Source organism: Artemia franciscana, chromosome 16, assembly GCF_032884065.1.
Source record: "Artemia franciscana chromosome 16, ASM3288406v1, whole genome shotgun sequence".
NCBI lineage: Eukaryota > Metazoa > Arthropoda > Branchiopoda > Anostraca > Artemiidae > Artemia > Artemia franciscana.
The window spans coordinates 18,137,879-18,157,918 of record NC_088878.1 but is presented as its reverse complement, the minus strand read 5'-3'; the positions used below and the strand labels follow the sequence as shown (position 1 = coordinate 18,157,918).

The 20,040-nt window shown below is 36.4% G+C and overlaps 1 protein-coding gene across 8 annotated transcripts in view; it reads right to left on the bottom strand.

Annotated features, from left to right (window-relative positions):
- Window positions 1–17,769, bottom strand: part of LOC136037159 (zinc finger protein 45-like) — a 48,751-nt gene extending 30,982 nt beyond the window's left edge. For 2 of the 8 annotated variants that reach the window (XM_065719694.1, XM_065719689.1), the window contains exons 1-2: window positions 17,555–17,769; window positions 11,872–11,965 (exon numbers count right to left, since the gene is read on the bottom strand). The gene's annotated coding sequence lies outside the window, so the exon portion shown is untranslated. Of the gene's footprint in view, window positions 1–11,790; window positions 11,966–17,554 lie in introns of all 8 variants that reach the window. The other 6 variants (XM_065719688.1, XM_065719693.1, XM_065719690.1 and 3 more) reach the window with 5 other exon arrangements.
- Window positions 17,770–20,040: the final 2,271 nt, after the last annotated feature.

The window sequence follows — 20,040 nt, the reverse complement described above, 5'->3', positions numbered from 1 at the left end:
TTGACTTGATAAAGTCGTTTTCCCCGATTCGACCATCTGGGGGGCTGTAGAGAGGAAAAAAAATAGAAAAAACTAGGTGTTTTTAACTTACGAGTGGGTGATCGGATCTTAATGAACTTTGATATTTAGAAGGACCTCATGTCTCAGAGCTCTTATTTTAAATACCGACTGGCATTAAGCCTCTGATTTTTATGTTTAAATCAATCTATTGATTCTTAAAATTTTGCTAGAGCTCATGCCATATGAGCTCTTGGGTCTTCTGACCTCGTCAAAAGTGTCTTATGAGCTCCTAGCTCATAAGAGTTTGTTTTGCTTAAATTCCTTTTGTTTTTGACACCCAAAATTTCAAGTTTTTCAAAATTTCCTATTTCAAAATAGTTTTTAATTCCAGAATGAATTAACAATCTTGGTAAGAACTAATAAAATTAAACTGAATATTTGATATATAATGATATTAATTGCTGAAACCTCACCAGCTCAAGATTTGGTTTTACCCATGGACGGATTTAAAGCTTTGACGCTTCTAGGTCCAAGCGTTTTTGCTGCTCTAATTTTTCAATTTTTTTGAGGATATCCCCAAAACATAGGGAACAGTGAAAGCCACATGACCTAGTGGGCCTATTGGTTAATCCTGGTCTGGTTTTACTGCAATTTTCATTTTATTTTCAATATTGCAATAAATACAAAAGAAAATATTTGTAATATAATTCCTTTTAGTAAAGCCCCAAATACGCAACAGGTGTATAGAAATATAGAGACGAATATAGTTGTCTTGAACAGTTTTGGAAAAAGATAATAAAATTGAACTGAATTCCCATGATTTTTTGAATAAAATGTTGTTAATAACTTTTTGGTTGGGGTGGAGGAGGGTCGGGCCAATGAGGGGAGGGCCAGGGGTCAGATCCCATAATTTTTGCAATAAAATAATGTGAATAAATATATTTTTATGTTTGAGGGGGCATGCAGAGAAGGATAACGGTCAGTTCCCTTAAATTCTGGAATCCAAATATTGTTAATAAGTTTTTTGTGTGGGGGTGGAGGCTAGGTATATCTGATCTTTGAACTATTTTCAAACCATCGATAAAGAACGTACTATGCCCCTAGAACATAACATACAACAACTGCTCCCGGGGTCTGGGGGTTGTGTTGACCCTGAAGTTTTTGTTGTCTGATCTTTTTACTTATCTTAACAAAATGGCCATCTCAAAAATTCGATCGGATCGATTTGGGTGAAAAGAACAGAAGGACTAGTTGCTATCTTGGCCCTTTTGACTCTTAAACAGGGAACTATAACTTTCAATTTCCAATAGAATAAGCCCTCTTCAGTTTTCTTCGGAGGTGTCGGATTCCTTCGGATACGATTATTCCTCTCATAAAAAACCTTATATGCCCCCTGGGCATAATTTGCAACACTTGCCCCTGGGGTCTGGGGGGCAGGTTTTTTATTATGTGATATTTGATCTATTTTAGACAAGATTAAAATCTTAAAAATTTGATTGGACGCATTTGGGGAAAAGATACTTGGCAGGGGGGGGGGCTAGCTGTCATTAGATTGCTTTTGACTCTCAAAAAAGGAACTAGAACTTTCAATTTCTAGTCATCTGAGTCCCCTCCGAAGTTTACTGAAGTCAAGCTTTTCCATAAAAACTTTATATAGCCCTGGGCATAAGTTACAACCTTTCCCCAGGCTCAGGGGGAGATTATGTTGGCCCCGAAGTTTTTGTTATCTGACCGTTGGACTATTCTTTTTATTTTTTTAGTGCACCGTTTGGACTATTCTATTTCCGCTGATCTTAAGTTTAATATGGCCTTTAATTTTCTTTAAAAAAAACTACTTTTTCGGAATTTCTTTTTTTTTTATTTCGCGCAATGGAGGACCAAGGTTACTTTTGACTCTTATAAAGGGAACTAGAACTTTTCATTTCCCATAGAATGAGCCCCCTCTGAATATTACATGACCATTCCTCCCATAAAAACCTTATATGCCCCCCGTACAATTTACAACAACATTTGGTCTATATTGGACAAAATGAAAATCTTAAATATTCAATCGGATGCATTTGAGAAAGAAGGTAGGTGGTGAGAGGGGGGGGGGCTAGTTGCCATCCAATCACGTTTAACTCTCAAAAAGGGAACTATCACTTTTAATTTCTAGTCATTCGAGTCCCCTCCAAAGCTTACCTCTTCCATAAAAGCCTTATATGCCTCCGTGACATAGGTTGCAACTCTTTCCCTGGGCTCTAGTGGGGGTATGTTGACCCCGAAGTTTTGGGCTCTAGTGGGGGTATGTTGACCCCGAAGTTTTGTTATCTGATTGTTGGACAATTTCAATCAAAATGGCTGTCTCAAAAATTTTATTGACTACAATTGGGAAAAAGATGGTGTGTCTGAGGCAGGGGAGGGGGTTAGATATTCTCCAATAACGTTTGTCTCTTAAGAAGATAACTAGAACTTTCAATTTGCAATCAAATGGGCCACCTCTGAAGTTTATACAGCCACCCCTTACATAAAAACTTTATATACCCCTGGGGTATAACTTACAACACTTGCCTCCCAGCTTTGAGGGGGGGGGGAGGATGTCAACCCCAGTGTTTTGTTATTTGATCTTTAAACTATCAAACAGTTGGTAACGAACTGTAGTAAGGAGCGACCCGGCTCAATAGTAACCCAAACTCTAAAAAATGGAATTTTGATACCAATAGTTACATCAAAAGAATCACATTTTAATGCTGATTTTAAATATATAACTTTCATCAAGATCAGTTACATCCATCAAAAGTTACGAGCCTTAGAAAATTTGCCGCATTTTAGAAAATAGGGGAAAACACCCCTAAAAGTCATACAATCTTAACGAAAATCACACCATCAGATTCAGCGTATCAGCGGACCTTATTGTAGAAGTTTCAAGCTCCTATCTACAAAAATGTGGAATTTCGCATTTTTGCCAGAAGACAGATCACGGATGCGTGTTTATTTGTTTTTTGTTGTTTTTTTTCCCCAAAGGGTATTCGTATCGACTGAGTGGTCCTAGAATGTCGCGAATGGGCTCATTCTAATGGAAATTAAAAGTTCTAGTGTCCTTTTTAAGTCACCAAAAAAATTGGAGGGCACCTAGGCCCCCTCCCACACTCATTTTTTCCCAAAAGTCACTGGATCACAATTCTGAGATAGTCATTTTATTCATCATAGTCGAAAAACCTAATAACCATGTCTTTAGGGACGACTTAATCCTCCGCTGTCCCCGTGGGAGGGGCTGCAAGTTACAAACTTTGACCTGTGTTTACATATAGTAATGGTTACTGGGAAGTGTACAGACGTCTTCACGGGGAATTTTGTTTTGTTTAGGGGGATATTTGAGGGGGGGGGGTTACATGGGAGGATATTTCCATGGAGAAACTAGTCATGGGGGATGAGGGGGAAGAGAGTTTCAACGAAGGGGGCGCAAGATTTTCTAGCATTATTTGAAAAAACAATGAAAAAATAAATATGAAAAGTTTTTCTACTGAAAGTAAGGAGCAGCATCAAAACTTAAAACGAACAAAAATTATTACGCATATGAGGGGCTTACCTTAGTTTCTTACTGTTTTAAAAATAGAGTTAAGAGAAAGAGTCAAACTTTAGCGTATAGAGGGGGTTGTTGAGGAGGAAAAGCCCCTTTCATATACGGAGTAATTTCTGTTCGTTTTAAGTTTTAGTGCTGCTCCTTACTTTCATTAAAAAAAACTTGTTTTTTTTATTTAATTTTGAATAGCATGGCTATCGAAAAATTTTGATTGGGTGAATTTGGGAAAAAAGGGGGCCATGGGAGGGGGGGGGGGTTCACCCCCCGATCACTTTTGACTCTAAGAAGGGCACTTGAAATCCTGATTTACAACGAAATGAGCCCATTCTGAAGTTTATACTACCATTCCTTTTATAAAAACCTCATATGCCCAAGGGTCACAATTTACAACACTTGCCCTCGGGTTCTCGGGGGCTGTGTTATCCCTGGAGTTTCGACATATAATCTTTGGTTCATTTTGAAATATATAAAAAGTTTATACAGCTATCCTCGCATAAAACCTTACATGCCTTTGGGGCAAAACTAACAACACATTAATTGGGCTTTGGGAGGTTGCGTTGACCCCAGAGTTTTTTTTATTTGATCTTTAAGCTATTTTGAACAAAATGGCTATCTCAAAATTTTGATTGGATGCATTTGGGAAGAAAAGGGCTAGTTACCCCATGATCATCTTCCCCTCCAAAGTTTATGCAGCAATCCCTCCATAAAATCTTTTATGTCCCACCAGCACAATTTACAACAGTTGCACCTGTGTTCTTGGATGTTGTGTAATCCCACGAGTTTTTTATTTAACCTTTGGTCTATTTTGAACAAAATGTTTATATAAAAAATTTGATTGGACACATTTGGGAAAAAGGGGGTTAAGGGGAAGAGGGACTAGTCGCCATTGGATCACTTTTGACTCTTAAAAAGGGAATTAAAACTTTCAATTTCTAATCATTTGAATCTCCTCCAAAGTTTATACCACAACCTCTTCCATAAAATCTTATATGTCCCCACGGCATAAGTTACAACCCTTCCCCAAGCTCTGAGGCGGTTATGTTGATCCCAAATTTTTTGTTGCTGATCATTGGACCATTTCAAACAAACAGGTTATCTCAAAATTTTCGTCAGATACATTTGAAGAAAAGGGAGAGTAAGGGGGGAGGGTATATGCCCTCTGATCACTTTTGACTCTTAAAAAGCTTAGAATTCCCAATCAAATGAGCCATCTCTTAAGTTTATATGACCACCCCTTATATAAAACCTTATATTCCCCCAGGGCATAACTTAAAACACCTACCCCTGCTAATGTAACCCTTCCCCAGGCTCTGAGGCGGTTATGTTGATCCCTAAGTTTTTGTTGCTTTTGGACCATTTCAAACAAACAGGTTATCTCAAAATTTTCGTCAGATACAATTGAAGAAAAGAGTCTAAGGGAGGAGGGTATATACCCTCTGATCACTTTTGACTCTTAAAAAGGTAACTAGAGCATAGAATTTCCAATCAAATGAGCCATCTCTGAAATTTATATGACCACCCCTTATATAAAAACCTTATATTCCCCCAGGACATAACTTAAAACACCTACCCCTGCTAATGTAACAAGAACTTTCAATTTCCATTCAAATGAGCCACCTCTGAAGCTTATACAACCACCCCTTACATAAAAACCTTATATGCCCCATGGGCTCTGGGGAGTTGTGTCAATCCTGGAGTTTTGTTATCTGATGATTGAAATATTTTTAACAATTTAGCTACCTCCAAATTTTTATCACATGAGTTGGGGGAAAAAGGGTTTGAGGGGGGGGGGGCTAGTTGCACTACAATCTCGTTTAACTTAAAAAAAGAAGCAGAACTCTCAATTTCCATTCAAATAATCCCCTTTGAACTTTATACAAGCATCCCTTCCATAATCACCATGTATAACCCCAGGGCATAACTTATAACGCCTGCTCCTGGCCCAGGGGACTCTGTTAACCCTAACGTTTTTTTTTATCTGACCTTTGGATTTTTAGCAAAATGGTCATCTTAAAATTTTTATCAGATGCATTTGTGAATAAAAGGACGTGGAGGGTCAGCTCCCTTCTGATCACTTTTGACTCTTAAAACGGCACTAGAACTTCCAATTCCCAATCGAATGACCCCTCTCCAAAGTTTAATCAAAGTTCATTGGAAGAACGCTTCCAATGAAGTTCTTCTGGAAAAAAAACCTTGGACATTCTATGGCCTTTACTATACGCAGGGAGGTCACGTGTAGGGGACCCTCCCCCCAATGCTTTCAGCCACTCGGTAAAATTGTGGTGCGAAGCGCAACGATTTTCCGACGCAGCCAACATTTTTGGTTCTGTTAAACAACAACTAAGAAAATACAAACATGACATCTACAGAAATCTTGAACTTGGCCAGTAATCACAGCAGTATTACCGACTCCTGCCATAATTTTACGGATGCTGCCACACCTTTCCATTTGGTTAAACAAAACCATGAAGACACTGAAATAACTGTTGGGGTTTCACCACTGTTTCTTTTCCTTTTCAGATAAATGACCTGTTTTCGTTTCCGTAATCACATTTGCTTAGATCTATCTATAGTATAATTTTCAATGATAAGTTAAAGTCTCGTTGCTAAGCTAGATTCTTTTGCAATAAGCAAGCTTTTGAGTTAAATTCTATTTTTCTTCCTGGTCTGGGCCATTGAAAGTACTTTTATGCGAAAACAAGAGCTAAGAGCTCATATGACACTTGGGACGAGGTCGGAAGAGCCAAGAGCCAAGTACTCATATGGCATGAGCTCTAGGAAAATCTTAAGAATCAATAGATTGATTTAAAAGGAAAATAAGAGACTTAATACTGTTGTTGGTTTGTGCGAGACATTTTTGGAATCTAGCAATGAAATGCTATTGGATATCCATGGCTACAAAATGGAACATATAAACCACTGCAAGATGGATAAAAGAGGTCTTGCCATGTATATATCTAGCAATTTGCATTATTGCTTACGGGATGACTTATCAAGGAATTTTGAAGGTATCTTTGAGTCACAATTTATAGAAATTAGAGCTAATGGTATTGATCTAATCATAGGCAATATTTATCGTTCTCCTAGTGGCGCGGTTTCGTTGTTTCTTCGGAATCTTGAGGAAATACTTGACTTAATATTGAAACGTCCGTGTCAGTTAATCATAATGGGTGACTTTAATATAAATTTGATGGATTCAAATTCTTCGGCTTCAATTGATTTTCTTTCAACCATGCTTGCCGCAGGAACTCTACCAACTACATCCATCCCCACACGAGTAACTAATGTTACAGCTTCTTTGATTGACAATATCTTCTCTACGCTTTGCTTGAAGGAAAACTCAATTTTAGTTACTGATGTCTCCGATCATTTTCCCATATATTCTCGGTTCAGTTTTAATCTGGGGAGGAATAACCGGGCCCAAGTGTTTGATTCCTCTTCTATTAGGTTTGGTGAGAATGAGTTGTCTCTTCTTGGTTCTAAATTGGCGAAAAATTCGTGGAGTTTATTTGATAAGGATTTTTCTTGTTTATTTGAGTCGTTTTATGGAACCATAAAAGAGGCTATTCTTAGCATTTGTAAAGTACCACCTTCTAATCGCAGGTCTAAAAGGATTATTCCTCTAAACCCATGGATGACATCCGGACTTCTAAAAGGTGGAGAAGGAAAAATAATCACTGGAGGTATTATAAATGCGCTACACTTTCAACACTAATTCCTTGTGTAGAAAAGCCAAATCTCTCTATTATCTAAATAATTTTGCTGCGTGTAATAAGGATATTCGTAAAACTTGGAAGGTAATAAATTCTGTGCTTAAACCTGGTTCTCAATATAGCTCTTTACCTATGAGTCTGGTCATTGGTGATGAGACTGTAGAGGGTGAGCTTAATGTCCAAGAAGCATTTACTTCATTTTTCGCTAGTATTGATAATAATGTCGCTTCCACAGCTACTTTATCTCGGTCTAAGTCGGACTCTAGATCTTACCTCGGGCCGTCTTGTGTTAAGTCTATGTTTCTAGAGCCAGTAACAGAAATTGAAATTACTAAAATTGTTAATGGCTTGAAAGACTCATCTTCATCTGAGCCAGATTCTATTCCTACTAAGGTAGTTAAATCTATTCTTCCTTCAATAGTTGTGCCTCTTACAAAACTTGTTAATCTTTCATTTAAATATGGGGTTTTTCCGGATCCTCTCAAGCGTGCTCGGATTATTGTTCTGTATAAAGGTGGACCAAGAAATGATCCAGCAAATTATCGACCAATTTCAATTTTATCAGTATTAAGTAAAATCTTCGAAAAGGCTATGCTTTCTCGTCTGCTTAAATTTCTAAAATCTAAAGAGTTTCTTCATGATTTTCAATTTGGTTTCCGAATGAAGCACTCCACTGAGCATGCCTGTATGACCCTTTTGAATTTTATACATTCTGAATTGGATTCGGGATTAATTCCGGCTGCTATATTCCTGGAAATTCGCAAGGCATTCGATTCCTTAACCCATAAAATTCTTCTATCAAAGATGTCTCATTTTGGTATTAGGGGTAATGTATTTTCTTGGTTTCAATCTTATTTGAATGATAGGTTAATTTCTGTCAATCCACAATTTAATTTCTGTCAATCACAAGTGAATTTTGGCGTCCCTCAGGGATCAGTTTTAGGGCCAGTGCTATTTTTGATTTATATAAATGATCTTTTTTACGCAGTAAAAAGCAGAAATCTATTCATTGCTGTAGACTCTGTCATCCTAAACCTTCCCTTGCCCATAGTGCCAGCTATAGTTCGCCATCTTCTGATGTCCTTGTTTGTTTTGCTGATGATAGCACACTCGGCACTTTGGGGATCTGTGAATCCGAGCTTCGATTAAACTTGGAATACTTGTTTGAGAGAGTAATTTCATGGCTTGATGCTAATTTTCTTACCCTAAATTATTCAAAATCAAATTTTTTGAAAATTTCGCATGTTTCTCAGATTTATCCCAAGTTATCAGAAATTTATCAGCCAAATGGGATAATTCACAGATCTAAAGATCGATATGTTCGTTTTTTGGGCATTCTTGTTGATGAAAACTTGTCTTTCAAGCGTCACGTTGATTTGATTAAAATGAAGATATGCAAGAGTCTCGGTATTTTAAGGAAACTCAAACATATTTTCCCTGGATCAATTTTTGAAATCCTTTTTCACTCCTTGATCCGATCTTACGTTTCCTACTGTCCAATAGTATGGATGTCAACCATTCCTTCACTGTTATTTCCACTTTCTAAGGTTTATAATAAAGCTAGAAACCTCATTAAGGAAACTAACCGTTCGGGAATTATCCCATTACTTGATCTCGAGTCACTGTATATTCTTTCGTGTGCATGTTTTACTTTTTCTCAGCTTCATGGTGACCTCCCCCGTCCCCTAAGTGTTCAGCCATCTTTCAACTCTGATCAGAATAATTATAAGCTTCGAAATACCGAAAATCATATTCAAGTTCCTTTTACTCCTTGTGTAAGGTCAGACTTTAATCCTTTAATTGCGAGTTATTGTATGGAATAAGTTGCCTGAATCAGCTCGAAGGTGCCACTCATTCGGTTTGTTCAAAAAAATTATTAAAAATTCATTGGCTTCTTAGAAATTATTTTATCTATTTTTATATGTGTATATGCGTGTATGTATGCATATATATTTCCTTATTATTTCATTGGAGTCTATTTTATCTACAGATCTACATAATTAATTTAGTATATTCAATCTATTAGTCTATTTAGTTTTGTTTTCTATAGTTTTTTATTTTATGTATATTTTCCTTTCATCTCCTTTTTGCTCTTCTCTCTGTAAGTGATTTTTTTTCCTTCTCTGAGTAAATGGTTTGTTCATTTTCCCCTTTTTTACAGGCAAAAGAGCCTTTGGGGAAATAGTAAAATGTAATATTGTATGTGTGTTTCGTGATGAATAAATCTTATCTTATCTTATCGGGATTTAAAATAAGAGCTCTGAGACATGAGGTCCTTCTAAATCTCAAACTTCATTAAGATCCGATCACCCACTCGTAAATTGAAAATGCCTCATTTTTCTAATTTTTCCTCTCCCTCCAGCCCCCCAGATGGTCGAATCGAGAAAAACCACTTTATCAAGTCAAGTTGTGCAGGTCCCTGACAGGCCTACCAAATTTCATCGTCCTAGCACGTCCAGAAGCACTAAATCGCCAAAGCACTGGACCCCCGTAACTCCCCTTAAGAGAGCGGATCCAGTCCGGTTATGTCAATCACGTATCTACGACATTTGCTTATTCTACCCACCAGGTTTCATCCCAATTTCTCCATTCTAAGCGTTTTCCAATATTTCCAGTTTCCTGCTCTAACTCCCTCGGTGTCACCAGATCTGGTCGGGATTTAAAATAAGAGCTCTGAGACATGAGTTCCTTCTAAATATCAAATTTCATTAAGATCCGGTCACCCGTTCTTAAGTTAAAAACACCTCAATTTTTCTAATTTTTCTTAATCAGCCCCCCCCACCCCAAATCCTCCGAAGAGAGCAGATCCATTGTAATTATGTCAATCACGTATCTAGAGCTTGTGCTTATTCTTCCCGTCAACTTTTATCCCGATCCCTCCACTCTAAGCGTTTTCCAAAATTTCTGGTTTCCAATATTTGTTTCCCCCCTCCAAACCCCCTATATCCCCGGATCCGATTCGAAAATGTAGCACCTACACATAAGATCTTTCTATATATCAAGTTTCATTAGGTCCGATCACCCATTTGTAAGATAAAGATACCTCAATTTTCACGTCTTCCAAGATTTCCGGTTTTCTCCTTCAACTCCACCCGATGTCCCTGGATCTGGAAGGGATTTAAAATAAAAGCTCAAGCACAAAATTCTTCTAAATATCAAATTTCATTAAGATCTGATAACCCATTCGTAAGTTACAAATACCTAATTTTTTCTATTTTTTCCGAATTACCCCCCTCCCAGCAGATCCGGTCCGGTTATGTCAGTAATGTATTTTGTACTTGTGCTTATTCTTCCCACCAAGTTTCATCCTGATTTCTTTGATTACTCCTTTGCAAGTTAAAAATACCTCCTTTTTTCTAATTTTTCAGAATTAACCCTGCCCCCCAACTCCCCCAAAGAGAGCAGATCCGTTCCATTTATATCATTCCCGTATCTAGGACTTGTGATTATTTTTCCCACCAAGTCTCATTCTGATCCCTCCACTCTAAGTGTTTTCTAAGATTTTAGGTTCCCCTCTCCAACTCCCCCCAATGTCACCTGATCTGATCGGGATATAAGATAAGAGCTCTGAGACACGGTATCCTTCTAAATATCAAATTTTATTAAGATCTTATCACCCATTCGCAAGTTAAAAATACCTCAATTTTTCTAATTTTTCCAAATGAACCGTCCCCCCACTTCCTCCAGATATTCGAATCGGGGAAACAACTATTTCTAATTTAATCTGGTCTGGTCCCTAATACGCCTGCCAAATTTCATCGTCCTAGCTTATCTGGAAGTGCCTAAACTAGCAAAACCAGGACCAACACACAGACTGAAGACAGAATTTGTGATTGCTATTTGTTAATACCAAGTGCCATAAAAACCAGGGATTTGGACTTTTATTTAGCAGAATGGCCAGGGCCAATCTAAAATCCACCCCTATAGAAAGTGCTCTTTTAAAGAAGTGGTGTTTTTTTTCAGTCTACATTGAAACCCTGTTAAGGGAGTCCGTTTTTTCAGAGCTGATATATGAGTGTCTGTCAATTGCCCTTTGGAAAAAAAAAACAAAGAAGCCATTTTCTACAGTCGTGTGAGATTATTTTTCCAGGAAACCATGAAGGATAGAAAAAAGCTATTTTCTACAGCCGTATTAGATTATTTTTCCAGGAACCCAGGCAGGGTAGGAAAAGAGTTTACGTAACAGTGTATGAACATACTTTACATTTACAGTACAGTAGTGGGGATCACGAGGCATTCCATTACAATATTTGGCGCCAGCGAGGCTTTCCCCTCAAATACGTGCTGCAGCACCATTTCCACGCCAATATCTGGTAGCAGGCGAGGTTACTACTGCAATAATTACATATACCAAAATATCTATCTCAGTTGATAAAGGCAGCAGTTTTACCGACTCATGCATCGATTTCACTGTTGGTGCCACACTTTTCCATTTGGTTAAAGAACATGAAAAATGCAGATATGAAATCTAATGAAATCTTAATCTAGGTTGGTAAATGTAACAGTTTTACTGACTTGTGCAGTGATTTTACAGATGGTGCCACAATTCTCTATTTGACTAAATAAAGAACACAAAAATAATGACATGATATCTACCAAATTTCAATCTTGGTTGGTTAATGTAAAAGAAGCATAGCCAAGTGAATCAGTGCTGTTAACATCTTTACCAAAAAAGATTGCCCGAGCCAGCCTGCAAAGAGGAACTTGGATGAAAACATCTGTCTAAGGGAACAGTCAATTAGTGATAGAGATACATCAGATAAATCAAGTAGCGCTATGTCAGAGAACAGTAAGGAGCTTCTTGCAGAGTGTTTGGCCTTGATTGATGTCACAAATGATTTAATTGGTGAGTGCTGAGCAAAGTTGCATTTTGACAGTGCATCAAGAAAAAAAAAAAAAAAAAAAAAAAAAAAAAAAAAAAACCAACTCAAGCAATTAATATTACCAGGAAGTGTGAAAATATAGGTACAAACCTAAAAGAACTTGTGGTTTTGTAAGCACCTCTACTCTATAAGTTGCTGTAAGTTGAAACAAAAAAGAACATAATTTTTGAAAATCTGGCTCTTGATTGGCGTGTCAATCACAACCCTGGACAGTGACCTTTTCCATTTAAGGAGCATCAGAAATATTATTTGCTTAACATAGATCATAACCAGCCGTATCTTACCGCTTTTCCAGACCAGAAAAACGCATCGACAAGAAAGAAATACCAGAAGAGAATGAAAATTGGTTGGTAGAAAAAATACAGGTACCTTGAGTAGTGTCAGCAAAGACTGTGTGGACTGCTTTGCATGCATGCGGTTTCCTACAGAACCAAAACGCAAAAAGACAGAAGATACATGGGTTAAAAATGGAGTTTGCTCCTTGAACAAGATGGTGAGCCAAGGGACAGAGAACCTTGGTAAAATGAAAGAACATTTTGAAAGTGCTGTTAATCAGTCAGCAGTAATTGATATGGCAGTTTATGAAAAACTTGAGAACAGCATCAAAAACATATTTGATGAAAGGAATAAGGCCTTGAAAAGACATCAAGAAAAGGAATTCAATGAAAACCAACAAGGGATCACGTTTCTTATGGACTTGTCAAATTCTTAACCTTGTTGCTTGCTGCAATCCACAATTCAGCAGCTGGATCCATGAAAGAACAATGAAAGGGAATACGGTGAACTACCTCAATAGTGTTTTGGAAAACCAATTCTTTGAAGTACTGGGTAATGAAATTAAGCACATAAATGTAATTTATGTGAAAAATAGTGGTGCATATTCAATTATTGAAGATACCACTTCAGGCTGTGCACTTGAAGAAAGTCTTGTGATTGTGTCAGGTATGTTGACTCCAATGGCACCATCCAGCAGCAACTTTCAGCCATATTACCAGTTGAATCAGAAAAAGGTGAAGAAATTGCCAACAAGATTCTAGAAGTTTTAGAAAAGGAAGGCGTAAGTAAAGAGGCACTTATGTGTCAGAGCTATGATTTTGCAAGTAAAATGCCTGGTTTTTAACAGAGATTCCAGAAACACATATCAACCAAACTTGGAAGACAAGTACACTACATTCGATGCATGGCTCATAGAGAGATACAAATCACGAGCCTTCCTTAGTGCTCACAGTCTGGAGTGGTATTTGCAATAACTGAATATGCACCACTATTGTTCACATCAGTTACAATTATTAACTTCATTTTGTAACCAAGTACATCAATGAATTGGTTTTGCAAAACACCAATAAGCTAGTTCACCATATTCTTTTTCATCATTCTTTCATGCAATCAGTAGCTGAGATGTAGATTGCAGCAAGCAACAAGGTTAACAATTTGAAAAAAAAAATACCATTGCTGTCATCAGCTCCACCATGAAGAGCTATCTGTTGTTTTCCTATTGTGTTTTCAATATATTGATAAGAGCTTGACCCCTTGTTGGTTTTCAATTAAATTTTTTTCTTGCTGTCTTTTCAAGGCCTTAGTGTTTTTGTCCAATATGTTTTTGATGCTATGCTTGAGTTAGCTATAGACTGCTAAATAAATTACTCTTCTTATGGCGTTTGTTGCTTGTCAATGCATTTTTCTGGTCCAGAGAAGCAGCAAGATATGGTTGGTTAGGACCTATGTTAAGCAAATAACGTTTTGTGACGCTCCTTAAGCGGGAATGGTTGCTCTCTGGGGTTGCAATTGACAGAACAACCAAGAAACAGGCTTTCAACTCTTTTGTGTCTCAACTGTAAGTATAGCTGCTGACAGAACTTCAAGTTAATTTTAGGTTTTTGCCTAAATTTTCACAGATACTGGTAATATCAATTACCATAGTTTTTTTTTATTAGTCTGCATGATGCACTGTCAAAATGCAACAAGCTCCTTACTGTCTTCTGACATGTTTTTGGTAAAGATGTTAACCGTACTGATTCACCTGATCATGCCAAAGCAATGTCTGTGGTATCTTTTGTATTAACTGATCAAGATTGAGATTTTGGTGGATGTCATGTCATTATTTTCATGTTCTTTATTCATAGAATACCATTGAAGTGGTAAAGAAACACACAAATTGCAAAAATTGAGATTATAAGATTAACAAGAAACTATGGAAATTGAAGTACAGTACTAGCCTCCTTCCAACAGGACAAATAAGGGGATTCACACCCCCAAGGCTCCGGCTACTTTCAACTACACCTTTAGGAGCCTTTAGGAGAGTTTAGGGTCAGGGATTCAACACTCTGTGGTGCCACAAATGGAAGGACCTTTGCTTTCATAAGCATTGTTAATCCTAGCACACACCCACACTCAAATATAACATTCTGTAAAATCATAAACATCTTAAACAGCAAAAATAAAGACTTTTTTTTATTTTTGATAAATATTATTTGATAAAGGACACTACAAGGGAAATATCAGGTTCATCAGCATGCTAAATTTGATGTGACAATGATAAAATTTGTTAAATCTTTTCTGGGATCAAATGTGTTAACTATAGATAACACAGACATTGCAACTTCTATTTCTCCATCCATCTGTTTGATTGAGATTCTGAAACTATGACCCTAGGTCAAAAAGGCTAAGGCTTTTAAAGTTTTTTTCATTGACCTTAGGTCAAATAGGGAAAGAGGAGGGGGTCTCTACCCAAAAAGTAGAAAATTTTTGTGTATAGACCCCCTTTTCAAACAAATTTTTCAAATCAAACAGTTTGTGGTAACAAACTGTAGTAAGGAGCAACCCAGCTCAATAGTAACCAAAACTCAAAAAATGGAATTTGATACCAATAGCTACATCAAAAGAATCGCATTTTAATGCTGATTTCAAATATATATATTTCATCAAGTTTAGTCTTACCCATCAAAAGTTACAAGCCTGAGAAAATTTGCCTTATTTTAGAAAATAGGGGGAAACAACCTCTAAAAGTCATAGAATCTTAACGAAAATCACACCATCAGATTCAGCGTATCAGTGAACCCTACTGTAGAAGTTACAAGCTCCTATCTAAAAAAATGTGGAATTTTGTATTTTTTGCCAGAAGGCAGATCACAGATGTGTTTATTTGTTGTTTTTTTTTTCTCGTATCGACCCAATGTTGCAAAAGTTTCTAGTGCTCTTTTTAAGTGATCAAAAAAATTGGAGGGCACCTAGGCCCCCTCCCAAACTAATTATTTTACCAAAGTCAATGGATCAAAATTCTGAGATAGCCATTTTATTCAGCGTAGTCGAAAAACCTTATAACTATGTCTTTGGGGACGACTTACTCCCCCACAGTCCCCATGGGAGGGGCTACAGGTTACAAGCTTTGACCAGTGCTTACATATAGTAATGGTTATTGGGAAGTGTACAGGCGTTTTAAGGAGGATTTTTTGGTTGGGGGAGGGGTTGAGAAGAGGGGGATATGCTGTGGGAGCTTTCCATCAAGGAATTTGTCATGGGGGAAGAAAATTTCCATGAAGGGAGCACAGGATTTACTAGCATTACTTAAAAAAAAAAACAATGAAAAAAATATGAAAAAGTTTTTTCAGCTGGAAGTAAGGAGCAGCATTAAAACTTAAAACAAACAGAAATTATTACCCATATGAGGGGCTCACCTCCTCCTAATACCTCAATCTTTACGCTAAAGTATTTTTAGTAATGTCAACTATTTATTCTATGGCGTTTGTGATTCAGGGGTCATTCTTAATGAATTGGGACAAAATTATATCTTTTACTAATAAAAAGATTTGTAAAAAATTAAAAGTTCTAGTTACCTTTTGAATAAACCAAAAAATTGGAGGGCAACTAGGGTTCCTGCCCTGCTCTTTTTTTTTATCAAAATTATGAGAAAGCTATTTAGACAAAAAAAAAATATGCAATTTTTTTTTAATTATTCCTCTGTGGAGAGCCAAAATCAAAACATGCATTGATTAGAAAATGTTCAGAAATTAAATAAAAAAAACAAGTTTTTTCAACTGAAAGTAAGGAGCAACATTAAAACTTAAAACACACAGAAATTACTTTGTATATGAAAGGGGCTGCTTCCTCATCAACGCCCCACCCTTTATGCTAAAGTTTGTTACTGTTTTAAAAAGAAGAGTTGAGAGAAAGAGTCAAACTTTAGCCTAAAGAGTGGGGCATTAATGAGGAAGCATAAGAAATTGGTTTAAAGCCCTGTCCTGATTAGAAGAAGTAGCTCAGATCAGGTTACTCAAACATGATTCTAAAGGAGATAGACCATGGTTAAAATGCTAATACTGCACTGATACTTAGTCAATTATAGCTATTTCAGCTTACTTGCATTATGATGTTAACAATGGGTTTGCAGCTTTAATGTGACAATTGCTTGAAGACAGGATTATCACCCTATTTAGGGCAGATCAATTTTACTTGAAAGAAAATCATTTGGTAAAATTCTAGTTGATTGACTTCTTGCTATCTCAGAAAGGGGTTATGTTAGGAAAATGAAACTTTCAGAGATGCATCTACAGGCTAAAGTATGTCTTTGGAAGGTACTTTGAAGTACCTACCTCTACCCCTTCTCCCTCTAGAGGGCTGCAACCTTCAAAATATGTGTTATAAAAGTGAAATCTTGCAAAATAGATCTTCTGTTGAATGAAGTACAACAAAATTGTTTTTAGCTTCACAACTTTGCTCAATCCAAATTTACAAGGTTTCAAAGATATGCCAATACATTTCCTTAATTTTGAAAAAAGAACCATTGATATGGCTCAGAATTCTACTCATAACAGGAATTGCATTTTCAGAACTAAAGGCAGAGAAAAAGCAACTGGTAACTAAAACTAAAGATAAAATGTTGTTTTGTCAAAATTTCAATTTTGACAAACCAGTTAAACTTGTCAAACCTCTCAGATTGGCGAATTTCATGGCTCTCTAGAGGGAGAAGGAGTGGAGGTGGGTACTCTAGAATTCCTTCCCAGGATATACTTTAGCCTTTAGACCCACCCCTGAAAGTTTCATTTTTCTAACCTTACCCTTTTCTGAGATAACAAGAAGTCACTCAACTAGAATATTAACAATCACTTTATTAAACAACTATCAAAAAACTGCTGATCAGCTATTACTCTGCTTAGAGATAATCCTTTAGCAGGGCATGAGAAATTTTGTGTTTTCTCTTTGTTTGAAACAGCTTAATTTTTTGCTTCAAGAATAACAGAACAAATAGTCAATGATCATTGTATTTAGCGGTTATCATATAATTAAAGCTATATGTTCACTGAGTAAGGTGAAGATCTACATCCTTAATAATAATCATCTAAAAGCTCCTGATCACAAATAATTTTTTTTTTTAAACTGAGATATTCTTAGCCACTTACACTGGAAGTTTTTTTGTCACACATTTTTGGAATTTGAAATCTTTCTGGAAACAGATCTTTCTTCCTTATGCTCTGGTCTTCCTTATGCTTTGGATATTGATCGCCACTATCCATCTTTAGTTTCTTCTAAAAACCTCAGATAAATGCTGCAATTTCGTAGAATTTTTTCGTGGGGTTTTTGACATCATAACCCTGCGATAATTTCAAATGAAATTCTAGTCCGGACTGAGAATACTTCGAAGAATTCCAGACGGATTACATATTGGAGATTTCGGACACGCTCTCAGAGGTTACTCGGAAAAACGCTCAGGATTACTTGTCCGTGGGGTAGCGCTTTCTAACCCCAAAAAGAAAAGATTATTGAGGACAAGTGACGTCAATGTTACATATTTTTTTAAATGGATAAACATATGAAGTCGTTAAGTCTAAAGAAAAGACAAGGAAACTGTAAATAGTGGAAATAATCTTAGCTTTTCAGTGACCTGTAAGTAATCTTACGCATATTCCTTAGTGTCTAAAGGGTTTTGGGTGTTCTAGGCCTGTCTTGCATAGGCTAAGCTTCATATGGAGTCAGAAGAAAAGTTTTTTCTATTAAAAAGGTTGTTTCTTAGAAGGCAGCTATCACATTGGTGAGTTAGTCAAATATTACTATATCAAACAGGCATAGTTTCTAAAGCATCCTATAATTTTTAGCTGAAAAAAGTTTAGAATGATTAGGCCAAAACCTATAGCCTTTTATATAGTCTATATGGTAAAACTGGTGCAAACAGTATTACTGGCTTTCATATAAAGTGAATATACCGCTTGATACCTTTTTTATGCTCTTTACAAATATAATAATTGCTTCTACCACAAATTCAGATTTAAGGACTTTTGACCTCTTAAAAATGACCTATATATGGGGTCATTACAAATCTGTAATAGTTTAGAAACAAATTTGGGCTATATATTTGCACATCAGGGGGGTGGGGGTAAAGCATAGCATATATTAAATATGGAAACTAACCATTGCTTTTTTTTTTTAATGTGTTTGTGCACATTGAATTTTAATGAGAAGAGAAATCACCAGCGCAACAGCACAAACACAAAAAAAAATACAGCAATGGCTAGTTTACATATCTAATATATGCTATGCTTTACCCCCACCCCCTGATGTGCAAATATATAGCCCCAATTTGTTTCTAAACTATTACAGATTTGTAATGACCCCATATATAGGTCATTTTTTAGAGGTCAAAAAGTGCTTAAATCTGGATTTGCAGTAGAAGTGATTATTATATTTGTAAACAGCATTAAAAAAGACAGAGTCGTATATTCACGTTATATGAAAGCCAGTAATACTGTTTGCACCAGTTTTACCATCTATATTTGTTTTGATTGCTATTTAAACTGCATTTTTGAGGTAAAGTAGGGGTAAAATTTTACTTTAGCTACTTTTAGCTATCTTTGAAAGAGGTTAGACAAGGAAAATGAAACTTTCAGGGATGTGTCTACAGGCTATAGTATGTCCAAGGAAGGTATTTTGAAGCACCTATTGTCTTAAAAAGTGCCAAGTTTAGAGAGTTATGTTAATATTCTTCTTGTTGATCAGTATAATTGTTTTTAAAATTCCTTCTGTTTAAAGCATTTTAGAGAGATTCTGAGCCAACCATGGATATATTGTTGTCACAAATGATTTTTCTGAAATGGGCTGGTGGAAAACAAATAAAACAGATAATTTCTCTTTTTTATTATTTCAAGACTAGAATATCACAAAACTAAGCATTCATATTGCTGATTGTATCTTAAGTAAATACAATCCCTGATAGAGTTTTGTTGATACCTGTCTTAAAATTTATTTGTCTTAATAAAATACATATTGTTTGTGAGACAGCAGTGGAAAATGAGAGAAACTATGACTTGATTTGTTTTTTTTTTTTCAATATTTTCTTTTTCCAAATAATTTTTGTTCTCTGGTGACATTTGTGTTCCTTCCTAAGTGGCTGGCACTCTAGGTTGAGAATCCTTTATCCAAAGGACACAGGTTTAATTCCTGGCATTAGCAGTTTATTTGGTTTGGGAAAAAGGTCAGTGATGTAACTCTGTAAGTTCAGCCAGAATTGGCCCAAACTTAACAGGTTACCTAGAAAATCTGGGGTAAGTAAGCAGGAAGGGCATGCTAAAGCATAGGCTGACTGGCCCCTAGCTTCCTATTGCACTTCCTGGCTAAAGGACCACCTGGTCCTTTACTGGGCTTCTGACTTAGCCTTAGAAGCTTTCTTTTAAACCCATTAAATATAAGTACAAAGGAAGAAATGCCAGTAAGGTGGTCCTTCCTTTTCAATGAATTGTTGATATACAGACAAGAATGAAGGTCATAAGAGGTGGCTGGTGAATGTTTTGCAAGGTTTAAAAATTTAGGGCAATTGCTCAGGTTGGCAACTGAGCACAAAAGTAAAATTTTGTGAATGGTTTTTCTTTGTGAATGTTATATTTATGTAATGTCA